This window comes from Cibotium barometz, chromosome 7, assembly GCF_041138505.1.
Source record: "Cibotium barometz isolate CiBa-2024 chromosome 7, ASM4113850v1, whole genome shotgun sequence".
NCBI classification, from domain to species: Eukaryota; Viridiplantae; Streptophyta; class Polypodiopsida; order Cyatheales; family Cibotiaceae; genus Cibotium; species Cibotium barometz.
Window position 1 is genome coordinate 60,736,315 of NC_141052.1, and position 6,323 is coordinate 60,742,637.

Here is a 6,323-nt window from a genome sequence, read left to right on the forward strand (position 1 = left end):
GGAGGTGGCACAAATCAAGGAGAAATCAGTGGGGAGTGAGTGCTTGGCACCTTGTGGATGTAAAAGCTATAAATTGAGGCATTGGCCTAATGAGAATTTGCTGGTTTTTGAGTATCCATGCCTACATTATGCTATTAGATTAATTGTATACTAATCTTGATTTATTCACTTTTTGCTAATCATGTTGATTCTTGAATTTGATCCACCATAGCCCATCACATTGCTACAAATTCAACTTGGTATCAGAGCCTAGCTTAGCATTCAGTTGTTGTTTTAAGCCTAATCACCTTCTTAATTACTAATTAGGTGTTAATAGCCTTATAAGCCATTTTTCACTTTCTGCAGTACCCACACTCATCAGTGGAGCTTTGATCTCTCCCTCCACACAGCTCCATTGCCTACAAAATTCACACAACCTCTTGCCAACACTCTGGCACCTAGGCATGGCACCTCAGAAGCTCAAAACACCGACGGATGCAGCCGAGACGCGTCAATTTGCTAGCGTCATTTTTTCTGAGAAAAAATGCAAAATCGCTATCACACCTTTGAATTGGAAGCATTCAAGCTAGCCCAAGAGGTTTTTGGGTGTGCTGAACACATTGGTGGCCTCGGAATTTTGAAATTTGTCAAGGAGAAGCTACATCAAGCTTTGGATCAAATCTTCAAGTGACTTTGGTAAAATAGAGATTAAGCATTTATGGTCAAATCTTATTTTTTTGGGCTTGATCCTCTACTAGACTAACTTCTATTGATCCCTTAAAAGGATTTGAGCTCATATAAACTCTAAGGCACCAGATCTGGCCTCCCCATACACTCTATTTTTTGCACACAAAACAAGAGAGTAACCTCACTAATTAGTGATTAATTAGCACTAATCACTAAAGCTTGGTGCAATTGATGGTTTAAACTTACCATTAGGTATCTGATATAGAATTTTATTACTTCAGATTACAATTTGAAGTTGGTTTGATGTCCCAACCAACTCTTAAATTTACAGCAATGTGATATGCTATGGTGGATCAAATGCAAGAATCAACATCATTAACAAAGAGATTAGACGATGATTAAGATGAGATTCGTGAGAAATTAACTAATAGCTTAATGTAGGCATGGATAATAAAAAACCAACAAATTCTTATTAGGCCAATGCCTCAATTTATAGAGTTTACATCCAAGCATATAATCCCACTGATCTCTCCTTGATTCACTCCACCTCTTTTGCTTGATTCTCTCCACCTCTTCACTTTTCCCAGAATATCTCCACACATCCTAAATCTTCTCATGCTACCCTTTATTCTCTCCCAATAGATACCTCTCACCTTTTCACTACTTCTCACTCATTTATACAGCCTCTTGCTAAGGGCTTGTTCCTGCACACACCCATTCACTTGTATATTTCAACACCTCCCCTCAAATAATAATCCTAACACACGTGGACCCTATACCGAGTTTCCCTCTTGCTTGGTAGCCCGCGACCAGTGCCTCAAGTCCCTAAACTCATAGTCCTTGACACTCTCTCTCTCTATGTGTCCAAGGCTTACTACAAGTGCCCGTGACTTTGACTAAAGTGCTCACACATACATCTACCACATGGCCTAAATCATCGGTGTGGCGGCTCAGAGGTGGTTTTACTCTGTTGGGGCAGGTTACATTGGGTTGTGGGGTTTCTCTCTCTCTCTCTCTCTCTCTCTCTCTCTCTCTCTCTCTCTCTCTCTCTCTCTCTCTCTCTCTCTCAGAAAAGATGATCTGACTCCACTTCCTTAGGAGTCTCCATGAAGTTTGCCAATATCGTTCCTTCTCCACTACTACTGGGTTTGTTGTAGCAGTCTCTTGCCATGTGTCCTGGCTTCCCACAGTTGTGGTAAGTGAAGGTCCGCCTATTCCTCGTCCTCGTCCTCGTCCTCGTCCTCGTCCTCGTCCTCGTGAGAATTCTTATCGGGTGAAGAATGCTTTTTCCTCTCTAACTATTGAGTCCACCCATTTCTTCTCTTTGATGTTGGTCTCTTACTCTAGTAGCGCTCCTTCTATCTCATGCAACTTCAATTCAAGTACATTGTTGAAGGTTGCTACAATGTTTTCATATTCACCTTTGTCCACACTCACAGAAGCACTGCTAGTGCCTCATCATCCTCTACCTTCTTGCCCAGTTGTTGCTTAATGCTTTTGTATTTGTTTAAGTGTGTGATTAAAGGTTCACTTTCCTTCATGTCAAGTTTGTAGAATTGCATTAATAGATTTATCTCTGAATTTTTTGCTTGAGTGCCAAATAATTCATTGAGTTCATTCCATGCATCTTTTGCCCATTATATCCCTGTGAATGTGGTGAATGATTTCATCATTTAAACTGAGTGCGATGAGTCCTATTGCTTTCTCATTCTTGATCTTCCACTCACTCTGGACATTCATCTCTTCCCTCAACTAGCCCCAATAGATTTTTCCTCATGAGCAAATACATGGTTCTTGTTTGCCATGTATAAAACTGCTCTCCATTAAATTTAGCTATCTCTTGTGCCGTGCTCATGTGATGATGTGAAGGGGGTCTTACCTCTTGATCCAATTTCAAGATTCAAGGGCAGTGTCTACCCTTTTACAACTCAATCTGGTGTTTAGGTGATGATTACAACAGATTTATCAGCATAAATTCACCAAAAATTACATAAAGCCAAGGGTACAAATCTGTACTGAATGGTTGGAGTATCAAACCGTCTCCGAATTGTAATTTGAAGTTATAGGGATCTGTATCAGATACCCAATGGTAAATTCAAACCCTCAATTGTACCAAAATATAATGATTAGTGCTGATTAATTCAAACCCTCAATTGTACCAAAATATAGTGATTAGTGCTGATTAATTTAAACCCTCAATTGTACCCAAATATAGTGATTAGTGCTGATTAATTATTGATTAGCAAAATAATCCCCTGTTTTGTGTGCAAAAAATAGAGTGTGCGGGGAGGCCAGATCTGGGGCCTTAGAGTTCAAATGAGCTCAAATCCTTTCAAATCCATCAAAAGCAGTTATTCTAGTAGAGGATCAAGCCAAGAAACAAAATATTTGACCAAACATTGAATGCTTAATCTCTGTTTTACCAAAGTCACTTACCAAAGTCACTTGCAGATTTGATGCAGAGCTTGTGCCACTTCTCCTTGAGGAATTTCACAAATCTAACATCAACAACATGTAGAGCACCCTTGAAAACCTCTAGGGCCAAGAGGAATTATACCAATTGCTTCTGTGGAAGAGAAGATCTACAAATTTCTTCAGAAAACTGGCATTTGAAAAATCACGATTTTCAACAGCAGGCTGATGGCGGTTTGGGGATTTGATGCAATGGGCTGAAGCTTGGGGAGTGTAGCTATGTGTGGCTAAGAGGCTATTGCCTAATGTTAAGCCTGGAGGGAGATCAAGCCCCTCCACCAACTGGGGGTGCAGAGAGCTTGTTGAAAATTGATTAAAATTTTGATTATCTACTAATCCTAATTAATTGGGTGATTAGCAAGATAATGAGCTCATAAATTTGATGGATTCTAAGCTAGGCTCTGATACCATGTTAAATTTGCAGCAATGTGATGAGCTATGGTGGATCAAATGCAAGAATCAACATCATTAACAAAGAGATTAGACGATGATTAAGATGAGATTAGTGAGCAATTAACTGCCTGATAGCCTAATGTAGGAATGGATAATAAAAAACCAACAAATTCTCATCGGGCCAATGCCTCAATTTATAGAGTTTACATCCAAGCATCTAATCCCACTGATCTCTCCTTGATTCACTCCACCTCTTCTGCTTGATTCTCTCCACCTCTTCACTTTTCCGAGAATATCTCCACACATCCTAAATCTTCTCATGCTACCCTTTATTCTCTCCCAGTAGATACCTCTCACCTTTTCACTGCTTCTCACTCATTTATAGATTCTCTTTTTGCAGCCTCTTGCTAAGGGCTTGTTCCCGCACACACCCATTCTCTTGTATATTTTAACACCAACCATCTAGTAGAAAACCAACTATCATTGGCATTATGCAACTTTTGGTGTATTCATGCTTGTAAACTTGTTGTAATCATCATTAAACACCAAATTGGAGTTGTAAAAGGGTATACACTTCTCCTTGAATATTGAATTGGATCAAGAGATAAGACCCCCTTCACAACATCATGAGCATTGCACAAGAAGTAGCTAAATTCAATGGGGAGAAATTCCATACATGGCAAACAAAAACCATGTATTTGCTCATGAGGAAGAATCTATGGGGGCTAGTTGATGGAAGAGATGAATGTCTAGAGGAGCATGGGAAGAATGAGTGGAAGAGAAGAAATGAGAAAGCATTAGGACTCATTGCACTTAGCTTAAATGATGAAATCATTCACCACATTGAGGGGATACAACAAGCTAAAGATGCATGGGATGAACTTAACAAAGTATTTAGCACTCAAGCAAAGAATTCAAAGATAAATCTACTAATGCAATTTTACAAACTTGAAATGAAGGAAATTGAACTTCTAGCCACACACTTGAACAAATACAAAAGCATTAAATAACAACTTGCAGCCGTTGGAAAGAAAGTAGAAGATGACGAGGCACTAGCAGTGCTTCTAAAGAGTGTAGACAAGGGAGAGTATGAGAACATTATGGCAACCTTAAAGAATGTACCAAATTTGAAGTTACATGAGATAGAAGGAGCTCTACTAGAGCAAGAGAACAAGGTCAAAGAGGAAAGGATTGGACCCAACAACTAGAGAGGAGAAAGCATTCTACACCTGAGGAGGCCTCACACGAGGATGAAGACGAGGAAGGGGCAGGGGAGGAGGAATGAACTTCACTTGCCACAACTGTGGGAAGCCAAGACACATGGCTAGAGATTGCTACAGCAAACCAAATGAAGAAGGATTGGCATTAGCAAACTTCATGGAGACTAAGGAAGAGGAGTTAGAACATCTTTTCTAGAGAAAGAGAGAGGAATCCCACAACCCAATGTAACCTGCCCCGATAGAGTAAAACCACCTCTGATCCACCGTTTTGATGTAGGCCATGTGTGGTAGATGTATGTGTAAGCAATTTAGTCAAAGTTACAGACACTTGTAGTAGCCTTGGACAAATAGAGAGAGAGTCTCAAGGACTATGAGTTAGGGACTTGAGGCACTAGTCGTGGGCTACCAAGTAAGAGGGAAACTTGGTATAGGGTCCATGTGTGCTAAGGAGTATTCACTTGAGGGGAGGTGTTGAAATATGCAAGTGAATGGGGTGTGTGTGGGAACTAGCTCTAAGCTAGAGATTGCAAAAGGGAGTTTGTAATTGAGTGGGTAGCAATAAAAAGGTGAGAAGAATCTACTGGATGAGAGAATCAATGGTAGCATGAGTGAATATAGGGGTGTGGAAAGATTCTAGGAAAAGGTGCCCCCCAAATGTAGGGGAGGTGACACAAATCAAGGAGAAATCAGTGGGGAGTCGGTGCTTGGCACCTTGTGGATGTAAAAGATATAAATTGAGGCATTGGTCTAATGAGAATTTGCTAGTTTTTGAGTATCCATGCCTACATTATGCTATTATATTAATTGTGCACTAATCTTGCTTTAATCACTTTCTAATTGCTTGCTAATCATGTTGATTCTTGCATTTGATCCACCATAGCCCATCACATTACTGCAAATTCAATTGAACGACCCGTAAGATTCATGAGAGTACATACCAAGTGTCTGTATTCTGCATCAAACATGTTTTTTAACAAGACAACTATTGTATTCTCGTCATCTATTGGTGCTTCGATGGTTCTCATATGATTTATGTGAGCTGGAAAATTGTCAGGTGCCTTCATTTATGTGAGCTGGAAAATTGTCAACTGCCTTCATTTTCATAAGTCAAAGCAATGTGATGAATATAGTTATCACTGAGACCTACAATAATGGTAAAAGTATTTTCAAATTTTGGTATCCACTCTTGCCCTCCCTCTCTAGTGGATGCCTTTTTTTTATTTCCCTCTTACAATGCCCCAGAATCCGTTCTTCATGAGTGAGAACATAACCCTTACTTGCCATGTGTGAAACCCTGTTATATTGAACCCTTACTTGCCATGTGTGAATCCCTCAATGTGAAGTGTAGTGATGATAGTAAAGGAGGAAGGTCTGAGTGGGCACTGTCTAATCCTCTTACAACTTAGTTGATAAAAGACTGATAAAGAGAGAGCACACACACATGAGAGAAAACCCTAATCCATTAATGTAACCCTAACCATAGAGGGAAGCCATATCCACTCTCACACATGTGTTCACACACCAAATAACCCTATCTAATGTCCACACACGGTGGCCAGCTAGACGTGGCCA